The sequence below is a fragment of the Callorhinus ursinus genome, unplaced genomic scaffold, assembly GCF_003265705.2.
Source record: "Callorhinus ursinus isolate GAN/ISIS: 27379988/994484 unplaced genomic scaffold, GSC_fseal_2.0 scaffold21, whole genome shotgun sequence".
Taxonomy (NCBI): Eukaryota; Metazoa; Chordata; class Mammalia; order Carnivora; family Otariidae; genus Callorhinus; species Callorhinus ursinus.
Window position 1 is genome coordinate 16,880,513 of NW_027397083.1, and position 20,335 is coordinate 16,900,847.

The 20,335-nt window shown below is 44.3% G+C and overlaps 1 protein-coding gene across 3 annotated transcripts in view; it reads left to right on the forward strand.

Annotated features, from left to right (window-relative positions):
- The first annotated feature begins 4,319 nt into the window (after positions 1 to 4,319).
- Positions 4,320 to 20,335, forward strand: part of LOC112828965 (uncharacterized) — a 178,364-nt gene continuing 162,348 nt past the window's right edge. For 2 of the 3 annotated variants that reach the window (XR_012381885.1, XM_073904909.1), the window contains exon 1: positions 4,330 to 4,458. The gene's annotated coding sequence lies outside the window, so the exon portion shown is untranslated. Of the gene's footprint in view, positions 4,459 to 20,335 lie in introns of all 3 variants that reach the window. The other variant, XR_012381886.1, reaches the window with a different exon arrangement.

The following is a 20,335-nucleotide window of genomic DNA, read 5'->3' on the forward strand; positions in this document are numbered from 1 at the left end:
GTTTAATTTTGAAAGCACTGTTTCAGTATGATATACCAATTAGATCTCAGACTCTGGAGCCAGACTGCCTAGTTTCAATCCCAGCTCTTATCATTTATTACCTAGAGCATTTGGGCAAGTTTGTGCTTTGCTCCTCTGTACCTCAGATTTCTCACCTGTAAAATGGAGGTAAGAAGAGCACCTATTTCATAGGGTTGTGGTGAGGATGAATTGTAAAGCACTTACTATAGTCCAACAGAGTTAAAGTCTAGTCTAAAATATTAGCTACCATTGCCTTCCAACTTCTAGTGCTGTTGTTGAGAAGTCTGAAGCTGTTTTTGATTCTTGATCCTTTCTAGATCACTCATTTTTTTTTCTTTAGATGTGGTTAAAATCTATTTGTACTAATATTCTGAAATTTCATAGTGATGTTCCTTTGTGTAGGTTTATTTTAAACCATTTTTCTGAGCACTCAAGAGGTCCTTTCAATCAGGATACTCACGGCCTTCAATGTGGGGGTGGAAATCCTATTGATTAATCAACTAATTAATTATTTAATGATAGCCTCCCATCTATTTTTTTTTTTTCGGTCCTTTCTCCCTGGAATACCTATCATTTAGTTGATCTGGTCTTTCCTTTATTTTCATATATTTTCACCTATGTCTTTTATGCCTTATAGTTTCATATATATAATGTTGAAGAGCTCCGTCTCTTCCTAGTTCCTTTTTTTTTTTTAACACACTTTTTGTTTCATGGATTTGTATCTTCTTTTATCTCTCTGAGAATCATAATTTTAAAAAATGTTTTTTTGGGGGCTCTGTTGGTTAAGCGACTGCCTTCAGGCTCCCAGAGTCCCGGGATCAAGTCCTGCATTGGGCTCCCTGCTCAGCAGGGAGTCTGCTTCTCCCTCTGACCCTCCCCCCTCTCATGTGCTCTCTTCTCTCTCTCTCAAATAAATAAAATCTTTTTAACAAAATAGTTTTTCTTCTTCTTTTTCATAGTCTTCGTTTTTTTCTGTTTGCTCTTACCACATCTTTGACATTCGCATCGGGCTCCCTGCTCAGCGGGAGGCCTGCTTCTCCCTCTCCCGATCCCCCTGCTTATGTTCCCTCTCTCTCTCAAATAAATAAAATCTTTAAAAAAAAAAAAGACATTAGAATCTTCCTTCTAACATCTGGTGATTCTTGGTATCTGCCAAGTGGGCACAAAAACGCTGATTAGAAGCTCCATGTGTGTGGACGGGGTTTGTCCACTATGGGCTTCACCAGAGGGCAGTTTTATTGGATCTGATCAGGAGCCCTTCATGACATAGAGAAGAAATCTTGCAATCTCCTCTCTGGAGGATGTATGTCAGGCTTCCAGCCTGCTGGGAAAGAGGACTTGGGCAGTATTTAAATTTTCATTGAATCCTCTTGTTTTTTTTTTTTTTTTTAAAGATTTTACTTATTTATTTGACAGAGAGAGAGCGAGCAGGAGAGCACAGGCAGGGGGAGCAGCAGAGGGAGAGGGAGAAGCAGGCTCCCGGCTGAGCAAGGAGCCTAATGCGGGGCTCAATCCCAGAATCCGGAGATCATTACCTGAGCGGAAAGGCAGATGCTTAACCGACTGAGCCACCCAGGTGCCCTTGTTTTTAATGCACTCATCCTCTCCAGAGAATAAACCTGCAGTGTTTTGAAGCCGTGGGGGGCAGTCACCCAGCTATAATGACTTGGAGAGGCTATCTAATTGGTTCTTCAATACATTTCAAACTAAAGCTCTGTTTTCTGCTCTGTTCCCCAGTTCTGCAGTTCAAATAGGGATTCTTTTCTGTGTTCACTATCACCTGCTTTGGAGTTTGCTTTTGTGGGTCTTCTGTCAGTCACCACTAAGCATTTTTTTTTTTTTAAACAAGAAGGGAGCAATTGTTCATGTTGCTCTTTTCATTTTACTCACCAAGAACATCTCTCCAGGTCAATAAATATTCTCTGAACTATGTTAATAGTTGTCTTGTATTCTTTCATATGAATGTACCATATTTATTTTACCAACTTTCTACTGCTGGACAAATTTGGGTTATTTCCAAATTCTTGATATTGCAAGCAAGAATGTGTTAAACATTTTTGTTGCAAAAATTCTGTTTACCCCCTTAATTATTTCCTCAACTTCAATTCACTGCTCCTTCTGACAGTACCACTTTAGATAGCTCATTAATTCCATGAGATGCTTTGTGAAATAAATTTTCTGCAAGCAAGTATATTTGGGATTGCTGACATTTTGTGTGGGTCAGTAGTTTAAAAAGCTCCACAGATGATTTTGTTGTACAGTGTAGTCTGGAAACCACCATGATCATAGACTCGGCTTCCATTTTACCCAGGAAAGCTGCCCTGATGGAGGCCTGAGTGAAGCAGAAGAAAAACCAGCAGGTATCTTAGTCCATTTTGGCTTGCTATGACAGAATACCATAGACTCGGTGGCTTATAAACAACAGAAATTCCTCCCAGTTCTGGAAGCTAGGATATCAAGACACTGGCAGATTTGATGTCTGGAGAGCCCATTTCCTGGTTCAGACAGTCATCCACTATCTGTGTCTTACATGGAAGGAGGATAACTTTCCCAAGCCAAGATCTTATAAAGTCACTAATCCCAGTAGGTTCTGCCTTCGTGACCTAATCATCTTCCAAAGGCCCCACCTCCAAATACCATTACACTGGGGATGAGGTCTCGATGTGAATTTTGGGGGATGCAAACATTCAGTAAATAGCAGCAGGGCAGGAGTAGGTGTGGCTCAGAATGACAAACAGCCCAACGTTTGTAGAAGGCACTCAGCATAATCCACTTACTTTTTTTTTTTTAATCATCAGGATGTGCTCAGAGTCCTATACAGTGGGAAGTAATGCTTTGGCATAATTTTCTTTTAAAAATTCATGAAATAAGGCAGTTTGTTTGGAAGCCAAATTTTGTAGCCTACACTAAAAAAAAAAAAAAAAAAATGTTTAACACTATTGAGAGTTTTGAGGGAGTGCTCCAGATGGAAAAACAAGCACCATATCAGCACTGTCAAATAAAGGGCCAAATCCAGTAATTCTCAAACCATAGTGAGCAGAAACCTCACAAGGCAAGCTTGTTAAAATGCAGATTTCTGGGCCTCATCATCCTTTTTTTTTCCCCAAAGATTTTATTTATTTATTTGACAGAGACACAGCGAGAAAGGGAACACAAGCAGGGGGAGTGGGAGAGGGAGAAGCAGGCTTCCCAGGGAGCAGGGAGCCCAATGCGGGGCTCAATTCCAGTACCCTAAGATCATGACCTGAGCCGAAGGCAGATGCTTAAGGACTGAACCACCCAGGAGCCCCTTCTGGGCCTCGTCATTCTTAATTCAACTTATCATGTATAGTGTAGGCCCTAGATCCTGAATCTCTCTACCAAGGATCCCAGGATATCTGATGTAGGTGGTCCCTGGACCACGATTTGAGAAACTGGCTCTAGACAATGCCAGAAATTACTAGGGTTGCTTGAATCTGGAAACATCTCTAGAATTCCCTTTGTTGGCTGTCACAGGATCTTGGGGTTGGGGCTAAGAACACTTTTTCCCATTGAACAGGGCACCAAGCCCAGAAGACATGCTGGGGTGGCCCAATTTGAAGTGGTTTTCATGGAGCTGAGTGTGCAGGCAAACATTTGGGATGGGAGGCCTTCTCATCCTCTTGTCTGGCCAGCTGTTTCCTGGGGTTACTGAAAATTCATGCAAGGCTGCCGGGATGGAAGCTCTACAGAGCCTCGTAAAGGGCTCTTAAAAACAGTAATTAGAGAAAAGGAAAAAGTAAGTTGGCTTGCCGTTTGATCCAAGAAATAGGAAGTGTCTGCTCAAAATGTGGAACCAGGGGCGCCTGGGTGGCTCAGTTGGCTAAGTGGCTGCCTTCTGCTCAGGTCATGATTCCAGGGTCCGGGGATCGAGCCCCTTCATCGGGCTCCCTGCTCGGTGGAGTCCACTTTTCCCTCTCCCTGCCACTCTGCCTATTTGTGCTGTCAAATAAACAAACAAACTTAAAAAAAGGTGGAATCATATTTTTGGGGTTCCCTCTTCTCTGCCCCTTAGCTGTTTGTAACCCAATAATGCCCCTCTTTCTTCTAGTCCCGTGGTCTCTGCTCTGAACAGCTACAGAGTCTGATGAAAGCACCCACACTCAAAACCTCTGACCCCCACAAGTAGCCAACGCCTTCACCCCAGAGGCTGGGCTTGGAGTTGGGGTTCAGGCGGAGCGGGGCGAAGCTCTCCCAGCTCCCTCACCAGTTTCCCTGCGCGCTCGAGAGGGGGCGCGGTCTTCGCCCGCCCAGGCCTGACCGCGGGTCAAAGGTCGCGGGTTGAGAGGCCCACAGTCACCCTGCACCGCGCTGCCCCGAGCCCCGCGACCCCAGCTCGCAGCGCGCCGGCCCGCCGCTTGTCACGCGCCCCTGTCCCCGCCGGGCCCCTGGAGACGTGAGCGCCACCGGCCGCCGACGGTAAGTGCCGCGCGACCTCGGCGGGTCGGGGGCTCTGCCGCCTCCTCCGCGCGCCCCGCTTTCCAGCGCCGATCCGCGGCGGCCCTGCGGCTGCCCTTCCGCTCCTTCGCTACCGCGGCGCGGCGAGCTGCGGCTCTGGGGCTTCACCCGCGCGCGGACCACACTCCTGGGGGGCGGAGGCGCAGTGTCCCTCGTCCCCGGCTCTCTACGCCCCGGCTTTAATTTCTGCCCTTGCACACTTCGCCCTGGCGCAGCCGGGCCGCGGGGCTGTCTTGATAAGTACACCCCGTTTGCCCGGCCCCGGACGAGTTGCCAGCTTTCTCTTTGCTCAGCTCACGACTCCCTTCTAGAAAACACACCGGAAGGGGGAGCTTTGGGCCAGGCGAAGCCTTTTTCTGTGCAAAACGCCCGCTTCCCGCACACCTGGTTTTAATAAGCGCCTGGGGCGAAATGTGGCCGGGATCCCGAAGGATCCCCAAGAAATTCCGTCCACAGAGAGAAAGAAGGGTGCACATGGATTGTACGTGAGCCGACGCACTCACTGTACCAGGGTTTGTGAAGACCTCGTGCACTTTCCAACTTATTTGTAGCCGGGAGAGGTTGGAGGTGGCGGTGATGGTGGAACTGGGATAGAAACAGCAGTTAAAAACACATTTATTAAGATTGAAGACAAGAAAATTGCACGGTTATGCACAATGTATTCTTTTCTTCCCAGTTTTAATAACAACAAAGGAATATTGAAAAACAACCGCCACCCCTTCCTATTCTCCCATCGCCTTAGTCCATGTGCCCACGAATTTTTTTTTTTACATAGTTGCAGTTAGAGGTACATGGCATTCTTATTTCAAATTCTGGAACAAGGGAGGTAAATTACATCCGGACAGAACGGATGTCTTCATTAGTTCTAGGAGAAAGATCTTTTCAGTGCATGAGGAGCTGGAAGTTAAAGATTGTATCGTGCTTTCAACCTATATTACAAAAGTTTAAAGGATAAAGGACATGAAAGGCTTTTTAAAAAGATCCTTGTGAGACATATAAATGTAAATATATATTCACAGACATTCTTTTTGCATCTTCACTTAAAGCCAAGGACAAATTTCTTTCCAACATAACACTTTGATCTTTATGCTTTTAAGGAAATAACTCTACCATGTAGTACAATTTTGAGAGCACTGGTTTTTCATCAAACGTTTTTTAAACCCCTAATCAGCATTTAATCAGAGGCTTCGGGGTCTTGCACTTCTGTTCTTTCTGCCTGGAATGCTTTTCCCTTGCCTTTGCTTTGCTAGCTCCTCCTTATTTAGAACTTAGCTCATATTCATTTCCCTGTCCACCCCCATGGGACAATGATATTTTATTTTCTTCAAAGCACTAATCACGATCTGAAATTATTAATTTGATTATTGCTGCCTCCCCCCACCTCAATAATGTAGGGGACTTTGCTGTTTTACTTGCTGTTATATCCCAGAACTCTACCTCCCAATCCCAGTATCTGCCAGGACTGGTATTTAGTAAATAAATTTACTAAAAAACCAATCTTTGACATAGTCTTGGGAGCAGTTGGTGAATGTGACCCTGGAGGAAACATCTTTCTTTCTTTCTTTCTTTCTTTTTTTTTAAAGCTTTTATTTATTTATTTGACAGAGAGAGACACAGTGAGAGAGGGAACAGAAGCAGTGGGAGTGGGAGAGGGAGAAGCAGGCTTCCCGCGGAGCAGGGAGCCCGATGCGGGGCTTGATCCCAGGACCTTGGGATCATGACCCGAAGGCAGACACTTAACGACTCAGCCACCCAGGCGCCCCGGAGATATCTTTCTTTAGTCTCCTGTCCCCCACCCCTTGCTTCTTTCCCTTAGTGGCTTGGGAGCCGCTGCTTTCTGATCTGCTGGCCCTTCTTTAGGGCCCCACCCACAGTGACCCAGTCCAGCCCCAGGAAGTAGGCCCTGGAGGCAGCTGAGGCCTCAGGCAGTTTTTCTGGGGCCAGATTTTGTACTAGAAAGTGGCCGGGATTCTCCCCCAGAGGCCTGGGACTGCTGGCCACACAAACCCCCTGACCCTTTAGCACTTCTTAGTGCTTGGCTGCACGCATGAGGCTGCAAGGTTCGTGGTGGGAGCTGCTTGTGAAAAAACGCTCTGTTATTGTTGGACTCCAGGCACAGGGAATAATTAGGGGAGTGACATGCGCAAAGTTGAGGTCTTTTCCTTGTGGGCTGGGCCATGAGGCTGCAACTGGCCTGCTTGCTGGCAAAGGCTGCAGATTCCTGCGCAGCCCTACGTGGTTCACTTCTCAGAGGAAGCCTTGATGAGGAAGAGGCTGGGAGTGGGGGCAGAAAGTTTGGAATTTCCCCGTGGTTCCTTGGGGATTGATTGTTGTAGAGAACCACCCTGGCCAACACCAAGGTGAAGTGGCTGGGCCTGCTTGCTTTTTCCTCAAGGCCACACACAGCCCCTCCAGGCCCTTATAGGCTGCCTGGGCCTGTAAGAGAGCTGGAGTCAGCACCTGTGGGAGGAACCAATGTTCTGGGAACTGTCAGGTGCCAGTAAGGAAGAAGCTTTTCCTTAAGCTCTGCAGTGCCCAGCAGGGTGCCTGGCACATCGTGGCTGTTAAGTCTGTGTTCAGTCACGTAGGGAGTGTGAGAGTGCCCTTCACACTGTGTCCAGCCTGGGTGTGTCGGAGAACAGACTCTGGAGGCCTACTGCCTGGGTTCAAATCCTGGCAGCTCCGTGTACAAACTGTGAGCCTGCTATTACATAGTTCCCTGTGCCCCACGCTCTGCATCTGTAGGATGCTGACAATAATGCTCTCCACTTCGTGGGGTTGTGGGGAGGGGGAGATGTGGATGTTTTGGAAAGCACTTTGAACTTACCCTACTAGGTAGTAGTAGGGTAAGTGCTAAACAAAAATTAAAAATAAAGTACGGCAGGGGCGCCTGGGTGGCTTAGTCGTTCAGCGTCTGCCTTTGGCTCAGGTCATGGTCCCAGGGTCCTGGGATCGAGTCCCGCATCGGGCTCCCTGCTCCGCGGGAAGCCTGCTTCTCCCTCTCCCACTCCCCCTGCTTGTGTTCCCTCTCTCGCTGTCTCTCTCTGTCAAATAAATAAATAAAATCTTTAAAAAAAAAAAGTACGGCAAAAGTAACAGTCCTCACGGGGGGAGGACAGGGAACGGGGTCAGGGAGGGGCACACTAGGGATTTCAACAGTAATTGCCAATTGGGATCATGGGTTTCATTATGCTGCTATTCTTTATGCAGTTTAAACATTTACACATATAAATGTTTTAATAACGGTTCAGTATATAATAAAACATGAAAACTGTGCACACCTCAGTGTATCCTGTACAGCCTTTTAACACACTGAAGACTATTGAGGCATTAATTTGTGCAACCTATCTTGTTCTTGTACAAGAAGGACTTCTTATGAGGGGAGAACTATTATCATTTCCAGTTTTCACATGCAGAAACAGGCTGAATAACTTGCTTAAGGTCTGCATTGTTAAACAGAGGAGAGCCAGGATTTAAATCTGACTCTGGGTTCTTAATTGCTGTGTATGGCTTTCTTAATGTGTCACAGATATAGCAGGTCGCATCTGAACTTTAAAAAAATGGAATTCGTTACCCTGCCAATGTGCACTCATATAAAATTGCACACTGTGGCTTAGTTGTGTGAATCAGGATTTTCTGAATCATGTGAAACCAATCAAAACACAGAAATAAGCTGGATATGGAAATGGCTGAGTGCAAATCACCATTCCTAACCCTCTGCTTCAAATTTTATATTCACTGAAACAGCCTCCTATTCTCATAGTTCACTTAATAATAAGAAATGCTGTAAATTTTAATTTAAAATAAATGTATATAAAATGAGATGCCACTTACATGTGCTTTACTCTGTATATAGAACACATATAAAATCTTCCTATAAAACACATATTGGGATTCCATCTAAGATTTCATTAGAAAAAACATCTGTGATGCAAGAAAGAAAAAAGAATACTATCACTGGCGTGAGGATATAATTTAGGCTTAGGAATTTGATGGTGTGTGTTAAATGTTATTCAGCAGACATTTATTAAATGCTTTTATGTATAAAAGCATCATGTTAGGCATTTGGGGAAACTAAGAGATGATAGCACAGTCTTATATTCAAATTTGTTTGTAGTCCTCCAGTGTGGGATACTTTATTATATAGTTGACTTTTCAACTATACAGGTTTGAACTGTGTGGGTTCACTTAAATGTGGATATTTTTTGATAAATACAGTACTGTAAATGTATTTTCTGTTCCTTAAGATTTCTTTTAAAGGTTTATTTATTTGAGCAAGAGAGTGCACGCATGCTCTCAAGTGATGGTGGGGAGGGGCAGAGGGAGAGAGAACCCCAAGCGGATTCTGCGTTGAGTGCAGAGCCTGGCCCTGGGTTTGATCCCACTACACTGAGATTATGACCTGAGCTGAAACCAAGAGGTGGAGGCTCAACGGACTGCGCCACCTAGGCATGCCCCTCCTTGTGATTTTCTTAATAACATTTTCTCTAGCTTGTTGTAATGTAAGAATACAGTATGTAATACATATACCGTACCAAACACGTGTTCATAGACTATTACAGCTTACTTGGATTTTCCACAGTTCAAGGGTCAGTAACCCTAACCCCTGTGTTGGTTAAGGGTCAAAACTGTACTATTGACTATTTTGAAACTTACGACACTAAACCAAGCTGAACTATGAGATTCCTACTATCGAAGTGTTTGGGAGAATTCAAAGAAAAGATCAATGATTTCACAAAGTCCCAGCATTTGAGCCAGACTTCAAAGATGGCTAAAGACAAGGAGAGAGGGGTGTCTGGGTAGCTCAGTCGGTTGAGCGTAGGACTCTTGGTTTCAGTTCAGGTCATGATCTCAGGGTTGTGGGATTGAGCCCCGAGTCAGGCTCTGTGCTCACACGGCTGTTTGTTTGAGATTCTCTCTCTACCTCTGCTCCTCTCCCAGCTCTCGAGTGCCCCCCCACCCCCCACTTAAATAAGTAAATAAATCGTTTTTTAAAAAAAGACAAGGAGAAGAGGAGTGGTTTCAAAACTGATTGAGGATGAGGCTGGTGGGGAGGGAGTGCTGGATGTGATGGGAAACCTTGAGGTCCATTCAGGGAATGGAAAATAGTTGACTTTGACTATAGGGTTAGGTTCCCTGTGGTGGGAGATGTGGCTAGGAGGGCAGGTTGGAGTGAGAACCACAGTCTCACATGCCAGACTCAGGGGTCTGCTCTTCTTTATCCAGTAGGTAATGGGGAGCCACTGAAGGGTTCTAGGCATAGTTGTGACATGCTCAGCGCTGTGATCTGGAACATTCTTCTGATGCTGACTGTTACGAGGGAAAAAAATAGAAATACGAAGACCAGGGAGGAGGCTACTGGGATAGTCATCAGGACATAAACTAGTATGATGGCAGGGGACAAGGAAAAACAGGTTGATGGAAGAGGTGTGGCTGGAGCTGAATTCATAGTCTGATGACTGATGGAATGTGTTGACAAAAGGAGAAATAAAAAAGACTAAAGATTTGAGATTGGATGCCACTTACAAAATAGAGAAGTCAAGAGGGGAGGAGCTAGGCATATTTTAAAAATGATCAATGGGTGAGGATCTGCGGAACTCAAATTTCTGTCTTACAGGACTCCTCGGAGCCTTTAGAGAGAATGTATCCTCCAGCATTTCCCAGGTTTTCCACAGAAACCCCCTCTCCTCCCCAGACTTCAGGTAAGGAGCAAGCTAGTGCCTTGGACCTGTGGCAACATCAGTCCTACATGGTAACAGGAAAACATCTTGCAGGAAGCCTTGCTCCCAGGACACTGCGTTCTGGAACCCGGGTCAGTTTGCGTTTGCCTGTCTCTTCAAGCAGTTCTTCTCGGTCCTATTTCGTCATGCCTTGGATTTACAGCATAGGGAAAGTGCATTATCAACTTGAGAGGAAGAGGGGTGAGGCTTTCACACTTGTGCCTGAAGGGTTGGGAAATTGTGGGGAAATTTGAATTTTCTTAGGAAGAAGGCCTGGAGGAGGTGGGAGCTCTTTTCCATTATCTCTGCTCTGCTACCTCTCTCCTTTAGACATTGTTTCCTTTAGAACAGGTCCTTGGGTTTTGAAACATCATGTGTGCATTTAATACCAGATCATCCAAATGGACTTATCTCTAGGTCTGCTACAAGCTGTTGAAGTGACATTGAAGGATGCAATTCCACTTAAATCAAGGGCTTCCCTTACCAGAAAGCCATTACTGTGATTTTTTAAATAATTTTTTATTGTTATGTTAATCACCATACATTACATCATTAGTTTTTGATGTGATCCATGAGTCATTGTGCATAACACCCAGTGCTCCACGCAGAATGTGCCCTTATTACTGTGATTTTTTAAAAATCAAATCATATACCCCACATAAAATTTACCATTTTAACTTTTAAGTGTACAATTCAGTGACCTTAAGTACATTGACATTGTTGTACAACCATTCACCATCATCTATCTCCAGAACTTTTTAATCTTCCCAAACTGAAACCCCATGCCCACTAAACAATAACTCTGCATTCCTCACTCCCCACCAGCCCCTGGTGATCACCGTTCTGTTTTCTCTCTATGAATTTGACTACTCTAGGGACCTCATATAAGTGGAATCACACAGTATTTGTCCTTTTGTGGCTAGCTTGCTTCACTTAGTCCAATGTCTTCAAGGTTCATCCATGTTGTGGTATGGGTCAGAATTTCCTTTCTTTTTAAGGCCGGAATAGTATGCTATTGTATGGATAGATAGACCACAGTTGCCTATTCATTTATGTGCATATGGACTTTTGTGTTGTTTCCACCTCTCTCTGGTCTTGATGAACTTCTTTAAGCACTCCCTGCTTGCAACTTCCTTCCCCACAAGTTGGAGATGCCTTTTGAGTCTGTTTTGATTATGTTTTAATTGATAATAGAAAATCACAAGCCATCTCACTAAATCAAGATGTGAAATTGAGCTCATTAAACTTTAGAGAAAAAAATACTTTTAAATCCAGACTGCAAATGGATTTAGATAGCAGCAGTTCTGTATTTGACTGGGGGAGCTTGGTCCCAGAAGCTCACCAGGGAAAGATGAGGGTCAACTCAGTTAGCAGTTCAGTGTTGGGGCCTGCTGTGCTCTCCTACATTTTTGTAAAGCCTCAAACTTTGGAGTGGAGGGGTGGAAAAGTAAGTAGGGTGGTTGGAGATCCTAGACACTGCGGAAGAGATGTGGGTGTTTCCCAGGAACATGCTGCTTTGGAGGCTCCTGTTGGTTCTTAGTTTTGAGTACCAGAATCAGTGGCAGAGGACTTTGGTGGAACGGGGGTATAGGGAAACCACCAGAACCCAGCGCTCAGCCCAGCTTCCCACACCATCCTTTTCTCCTTCCCCGAAGACTTTGGTTTAGAGAAAACAAAATAGTTTTGACTGAGTTATTAGGTTGGAATAACTTCAAGTCTAGGTTAATGAGTTTCTCTTCCTTTGCCAGCCTTACAGGGAATCAGTTTTATCATTTGAATTTACTGGTTCCCAAATTGTGCACCATGGCGCCCAGGGGTGCTGCAGTAAACACACAGGGGTACCGTGAGATATATTAAATTTTTAAGGGAAACAACTATACTTGACAGTTGTGGGATGCCCAAGAACTACTAGCTCGAGGTGCTCATAGTTTCAACATTAGGTCACGCTGCATTCCTTCCGATGGTGTCATATCTTTGTGAAGCTGGGTTTTTGGTGGTTGGAAGCTGTGATAAAAACTGAGTACCTAATGAAAATCAGTGTGGAGTAGGAGATGAGAGTGGCAGTGTCCAGTCTGGTTCCAAAGTTTAAGAAGTTGTATGGTGCCCAAGAGGTGTACACAGTCCATTAATAAGTAATTGTGACCATTTAAGAATGAAATAAAAATAAATTTTTTCACTTTATGTGTATTATTCTTTCAAATGGCCACAAAATTGTTAGTACATAAATACTTCGTAAATTGTTTGGACTTTGACACTTAATAAATGGAACTGTTAAGTATTTCTTTCATCCAAGGGATGCCATAAAAAAATTACTGAGATACTAAAGGGTACCATGTACCAAGAGAATTTGGGATTCTTTGCTTTAATTTATCAGAAAATTCCCGAAATATTTACTTTTAAATATATCATGGGGCTGGAGGTGAGGTAACAAGAGAAATAAAATAAACAGTTTGCTTGGAGATTTCTTAAAGTAAATGGCTTTATTTTTCTGATTATAAAATTTAATATGTATTGTTTATTTTAAAAAAAATCCAGAAAGGTGCAAAATAGAAAATAAAACCTCCATGTTCCCACCCCCTATTTCTCCCCCCCGCTTCCCAGATATAACAGCTGTTAATATTTTGGTGGATATTCTTCCAGACTTTTATTTCTCTCACGTATATTTAAGATTAGATGTTATACAAAAATTGGATCATAGACATTCTATTTTGCTTATTCCTTTTTCAAATTCACTGTATCACGGCTTTCTTTCCATGTCAACATGAATAGATTTTTAATCATACATAATGCATATATATTTACTTTAAACAGATTTACAAATAGACCTTCAAGGGAAAAAAGCCTCTCAATTCTAAAACCTAATTTATTGCTAAGAGGATTCAACTGTTACAGTAGCTCAATCATGCCCCCTTGTGGCTCGACATGATATTTAACATTTTTCTTCAAAGGTTGCGTGTAAGGCCTTGTATACTGACATGGAAAATACAAAAGTGAATGAAATCGGATCTATTTTAGAAACTCACAATCCATAATAGGAGATGAAATGTATAGTTAAATAACTATGGGAGGAAAGAAAAAGTAATTAGGTACATCATAAGAGAGCTACAGTTAAACATCCCATAGGAGCAAGGGGTTAATCTGTCTGTGAAGATTAAGGCCTTCATGGCACACTCACAGGGGCAGTGGTAACTACAATAATAACAGAAAATGTTTAGTGAGTGCTTTTAAGCCAGATATTGTTCTTTGCACTTTTTATAGCAAAGATGGAATTTCTCTCTTCTAGGCTTTACCCAAGGGAAGGATTTGGACTCAGAGGGGTGATGAGGGAATGGAATGAAGGCAGGGGATAGTACCCTAGGTGGGGGGAGCTGCAGGAACAAATGTGGGAGAGTCTGTACAGAGAGGACTGGGCCTTGCAGATTGCTCGGAGTGAAGTGGGAAAGGACATCAGAAAGAGGCAAGTGCTTCGAATCCCAGGCTAAGGAATGTGACCTTAATTCTGCTGACAGGGATGGTAACCAATGATTCAAGTTTTTTGATCAGGGGAGCAATTTTATCGGAGCTGGACTTTTGGAAGATTAACTTTTCAGCAGTGTGAAAGATGAGAGGCTACAGCAATGGTCCAGGCAAGATAAGATGCCGCTCAGAAGAGGTGCAGTAGAAAATGGAAAGGAGACATGAATCTGAGCTTGGTTAGGAAGGTGGCAATGGCAGCATCTATTTCTTGAATTTCGGAGTTTAATTACTGATGTAAAGCCACAGTAACATTTGGTGAACTTTGAATGGAGGTCTTCATACCCAGTGGTTCATAGATTGATTGGCCAGTGTTCACATGCTGATTTCCTCCTTCTCCTCCAAGAAACTAGTTATTTTAGGGACACCAGCTAGAACACATTATTCGGCCTCTCATTTGGTAATTTTGACAGAGCTCAGGTCCTCTGTAGGGTGCACTATTCCTAGCCATCTGCTAAATTTGCGATAGTGGCATGGTATTTGGAGAATGGTGTTACAATATGTTTCTCTTTTCCAATGAATATGAAAGCAGAGGGAATTCGCTGAACCTGTGCAAACTGGGCTTGCATCAGGCCGTAGGAGCTGATTCTAAGGATGGGAGATAACTGGAGATAACGAATTGCACCATCAAGGGGCCTGCAGTGCACTATTTTGTGGCCATTTAAAAAGGTGAGACAGTCAAGCGAGATGATGGGAGTTTAGTTTGCCTTCCAAAATAATCCTTTTTATTTTATTTATAAATGGTTATCAAAGAAATCCTGCCTTAATAAGCACCCAGTGCAGTGATTCTCAAAGCAAGGACACCAGGTCAGTGGTGAGCCATCAGGATCTTCTTGATAGGCTCAAGCGTATCCCATAAATGTATAGGGTGTTATTTTATAATAAAAAGTAAGGTACATCAGCTCACATGTATCTCTAATAAAGCTAATAACAAATGATTCAGATATCTTCCTCCCAGTTCTTGCTCATCACGGGCTTTCCCATGCTTATGTGGGAGTGTCCCTTACACAGTTCGGGGCTCACTGATGTGGCAAGAAGTGATCATACTGATTGCTCTTCATGCATTTTCCCAGTAACTCGTGAACTTCTCTGCACTTCATGGGCCCTCTGGAATATTGTTCCTTGAGAAACTAGCTTGAGTTAGATCACATTTGAAAGATAAGTAAGTTGAATGAGGGAAAGTTATGTCAGGTGTTCCTAGGGTATCCAGGATCTAGAATTCAAAAAGCTTCACCTGGCTTTCCTCTCTGAATATTAGAGGACATGCTTTTGCTGGTGGGTAAAGAGGTGTGACTGAATAGAATATATAACATAATATAATGCAGTTCTTGAATTTGTGGATCACTAATTAACATGCTTGAGCTATTTTAGACTTTGCTGGAGTCATAATTCAAAACTGGTTTGTCATCGGTGTCCAGCAGTATCATATTTCAAACCCTATCAGATTATAGTTGTGTACTTTATCACTTTTTAACCATTTAAATTACATTCCTGTTAATAGGATCTATGTTTTAACATCAACGGGTGGATTGGAGGATTGCATGGTTCATGTCTAGTTGAGTTTTTATGGCTAATTGGGCACATATGTACTGAACTAACCCCTCTCTTCAGAAGTGAAGGATTTTACTAAAAATGAGCACATTTTTATCACAGGCAGTTTAGTTTCATCTGCTTAAGTAGTTTTTTAAACATGAAGCATTTTTCAGTATAAGTGTGCCTTAATGTGTTAACTGTATTTTTTAAATGCAGATTTCTTTCACTAGCTTAATGGGAATTCACAGAAATCATAGCCTTTTAATTAAAGCCAATCTGTTTCAGTGCCAGACATTCTGAAAGATTCCAGTGAACCAAAAAAGAACACATTTCTGCACTGGAAGTGTGCATATGGGACCCTTCAGAAGCCTGACAGAAATGCCTGATGGAAGCATTTGAAACAGGAAAAAGATTAATAAAAAGAATGTCAGAGTAGTTTTCAGAATAGCTTAAATAATGTGTGTACTGAAATAATCTTTTACACCAAAGGATAATTTGATTGAAAAACTGTGACTCTTGCATAGTCGTAATGCTATAAGGTCTAAATCTCACTTCAGAATGTTTAAAGTAAGAGAGCCCACGATGGCTATATTTTTCAAACCTAAAATTGATATGTGACTGTATTTTCAGAACTAATTCAAGTGGTCTGATAAGCATAATTTGGAAGACAAAGGAACAGAATATTTAAAATTGAAAGGATCCTGGAAAATCTGGAATGTATAGTCAATGTAATAGCGGTTGTAAGGAAATCACAGGATACATTTGGGTACGGTTTGGTCAAACAGAAAGAGCCAAAGACCAGAAGTCAGATGCACTTAACTAGTGGTGGGACTAGACAAGTCCCTTAACTTTGCTGTATTTCTATTTTCTCTGTTGTAAACAGTGATTATATCTACCATAACCATTATTGTGAGGATCCTAATGAACTATTGGGTATAAAAGCTTCTGGAAAAGTAAAGCTAAAGTGTTATACAAGTGGAATTATTTCTGTGGTTCTAGGTAACCATGGCCAGGCAGGGAACATGTTTTATTTGCCATGGCCTCAAGCAAGTGCCTAGCACCTGCCTGGTGTAAGGAAAGGCTCCCTAGACAGAGCTGAAGGAAGGGAGGGAGGGAGGGAGGGAGAGAGGAAGGAAGGAGGGAAGGAAGGAAGGAAGGAAGGGAGGGAGGGAGGGAGGGTTCTCTTTGCTCTTGTTTTATTCTCTCCTGCAGAGACTTGGGCCAAAAAAATAAAACCGTGTGTGTGGTTTGGGATTCTTGAGAGTTTTACACAGGTGTACTGTGCTGGTACCCATCCAAAGGTATAAATACAAATAGAGGCTGGTAGATATCCTGGTGGTCCATGTGTACAGGATGTTTGGTGGCATTTCTTTCTGTGGTACTAGAAGTGTAGTTGCAGGTGCAACATTTTAAAGAAAGCCAGTGACAACGTGCCCCCTTCTCCTTCCCTTCTCCATCCCTTACCTTTCCCCCTACTATGAGGCAGCCTACTACGTCCTCCTACCTCCAGTCATTGACTCAGGCCTTCTCTCTCATCCCGAAGGCCTTTGATGGAGGTTCTGGGGGAAGGAAGAGAGGGGAGAGTTTTATTGGCTGTAGCCTTCTGGAGCAACAGTGTTCAAAATTTTCCCCGCTTTCTATGAGGGAGCGGCAGAGGCTGGGGGGTAATTCCTTCAACAAATTAAATGAGGGGAGAAATTCCCTCTTGCTTGCAAGAAGGGAAAACTGGCTTTAGGTGCCCTGTTGGATACCTGCTTGGGTAGCAGCAGCCTTGCAGGTTTGTCCGCTGGCCTGCTTCGCAGAGGAGAGGACCCGAGAAGGATGGCGGGAGGCTGTGGGGCTGGCGGCCAGTGGATTGTGGTCAGGTGCGTGCTATGGTGCAGGGCTGTTGGCTTTGACTCTGTTGCTGGTTTTCTGGCCCAAAAGGGTGGCCCACTGGGTGAGGAAGCATGCTCGAGAGTCACACGCAGCTGCAGCCTGCCCTGCAGGGGAGGGAGGTGACGAGATTTAAATTGAGTCCCACTGACATTTGGAAACTGAACTAACTAGCACTAAGTGACAGTGACCCAGAGGTGACTGAGCTTGCCTGAGACCCACTACTCCAATGGTGAAGGGAAATTTGACAGCACACAAGAGAAAGCAGTGATTAGAAGATAGAGAGAAAACAAAGCCAAAGCCAAACCGTTCAGTGTTGTGTGGCGCTGAGCAGAGACTTTCAGGAAGTTATTACATTAATTAGAAACTGTCCCCATGTGGTTTGACTCCAGTTGCTTAATCACAGAATCCAGACTCGGAGCAGATAAGACCTTAAAGGTAATTCCTTTGAGGCCAGTAGATTTCAGATGCTGTTCCAGGAAGTCCAGGGTGGGGGTGGCGGCCCTCAGAGGTTGGGCAGGATCCCTGGGGGAGGGATGAGGGTGGGCGTAGACCGAGGCGGTGTGGAGGGAGGTAGATATGCTGAGAAGGTGGGACTTCTGGTTTCTCTTCCTTTAGCTAGAAAAAGTTTGCTTTTATCTGCTTTATACGTCAGGCTTCATTGCAAGATTACTTTTGTCCAGAGGGTTCCCCGAGTTAAAGAAAACACTCCCTTATAATCTAACCCCCTTAATTCTTTTTTTTTTTTTTAAAGATTTTATTTATTTATTCATGAGAGACAGAGGGGGGGGTGAGAGAGAGAGAAGCAGAGGGAGAAGCAGGCTCCCAAGGAGCAGGGAGCCCAATGCGGGACTCGATCCCAGGACCTCGGGATCATGACCTGAGCCGAAGGCAGATGCTTAACCATCTGAGCCACCCAGGTGCCCTAAGCCCCTTAATTCTGAGATTAACAAATTGAAGTTCAGTCTGGGGAAGTGACAAGCCCTACCCAGGCCACGGAGCCTTGAGAGGCAGAGTCAGGACATAGGCCATTTCGTTCTTCGACCTGTCCTGAACCGAAGGGTGGCATTAGCCTCATGAATTCAAGGTGCATTTATTAAGCAGCTACTAGATAGAGTCATGTGGTAGGTTTTTTTTTTCTTTTCTCCTTCTTCCTAAAAGATTAATGCAGTTATTGCGTCCATTTGGTGCCTTTACTGCCGGAAAAATAACAGCCAGCAGGGGCTTTCTTGGGTTACCTCAGTAAGAGATCTCTGCAAGTCAAACACTATTAACTTTAATGAAGCGGCTTTGATGGTGGGGAAGAGACAGCTGACACCACATTTCCCTAACAATAAACCACTCTGACAGATAAAAACAAACAGGCTCAAGATAACATATAGCATTTCGGAGAACAGGGCCAATAATGAATGTAGACGGATGTGAGCCGGGCTTTCCTCTAAAGCTGTGTCCCTCCATCTGTTGTGAAAACTTCTTAAAAGGCCCGGCACAGATGATCTAATCCGGCTTTTACAGAAACCACTGCCTGGGTTATTGTAAGGATGGCCCTGGGAGGAAATCTTGAAGAATCTCAAGACCCTTTTTGCTCTGTGTTAGGTATCTGAGCACTGATGGTTTGTTTAGCCGGTGCTAGCAGCCGTGGTAGTACGCTCCTCCACCTTCCTGGCCGTGGGGGCGGCCTCACCCGCTGATGTCCTCTCCACGGGGCGCGCTCTCAGCCCCCAGGAGCGAACCCGTGACCGGGCAGCACTAGCAGGGCACTGCCAGGGCTTTCCTCCGTCTTGGCAGATCCCAGCAGAGAACTTGGCCTAAAACAGCAGCAGCAACAACAATAAAAAACAGCCAGCGGTTGACCAGGTTTGGTGTGAATGCCTGTTGGAGGCTGCAAAGAGGGAAATGGTGTAAGGTTTGGAGCTTGGTCATGGTGTGGTCATTAGTCACTAAACCCAGATTTCAGTTAGGACTAGGATGAATAACATACTACTTTACAAAAGGCTTATTTCAGTTCCCTCACCAGGCTGTCCCTTAACAAAATACCCTATAGTGTGTCTTTTCTTTGGGGGCTGCTTTTATGTGTGCAGTGGCCGGGGCGGGGGAGCGTTGTAATTGTACTTGTGAATTTGTAAGTCTTCTTCTCCATGTATTTTCCCATTTGATCTTTACAACCTTCCTACTGAAGTAGACTTCTGATAGTCCCACTGATTTGCCCACGGTCATACAGGTAGTAAACGCCAGAGCCAGCGTTGGATAGATTTCAAGGCTTATTCCACTCTGATGGAAAGCTCTGAGAGTCCTTTCTCTCTCTCTCTCTCTCTCTCTCTCTCTCTCTCTCTCTGTTGGGAGTGGGGTGTGAGGGGTAATGGATAGCAAGCAAAAGAGCCCACCCTGAATTACTACTGAAATCCACTGATAACTCCAGAGCCCTAGTGTAGCCTCAAAAGCCATGCTCTTTCCTTAGGAGTATCTTTACGAAGACAACTAACAAGTAGTCCAGGTACCTGCTTTCATAATGGCAATAATTATTAATGGGTCTCTAACTCAAAGTTGGAAAGAAAGAGAAAATTGCCATCGCCTCTTCCCACATCCTTGGCTGAGATCAGATTTCTGTCCGTTAGACACACCGGACACGGGTTAATGAGGACCCTTCCTGCAGGAGTGGGTGATGAGGACGTAATTCGCTTGTGTTTGGGTTCTCAGGCACGGGACAGGGGCTGTGCAGGGACTTAGGGCCCCGCAAAGACATTCTCTTGTCTTCCAGCCTGAGAAAGCCTCTCAGAGGCCGAAGTGACTGGGTTTTGTGGGAGCCCTCAGGGGCAGCCTAGGACTGATTCAGGGTTGCTCCAGGGATTTCTCTCGGCCCGTTTTCTCTGCATTACAGCAGTTTTAAGGATTCACCTTTCATCTTCGACTCTGGTTGCTGCAGTCTAACAGCCCAACAGAAGACAGAGTTTTAAATGGGCGCTGAAAATAAGGGATGCTTTAGGCCCAGAGTTGATTTGCCGCCTCTTCTCACCCAGTATTTTTTTATTTATTTATTTTTATTTTTTTAAAGATTTTATTTATTCATCTGACAGAGAGAGACACAGCGAGAGGGAGCACGGCAGGGGGAGCGGGAGAAGCAGGCCTCCCGCGGAGCAGGGAGCCCGATGCGGGGCTCGATCCCAGGACCCCAGGATCATGACCCGAGCCGAAGGCCG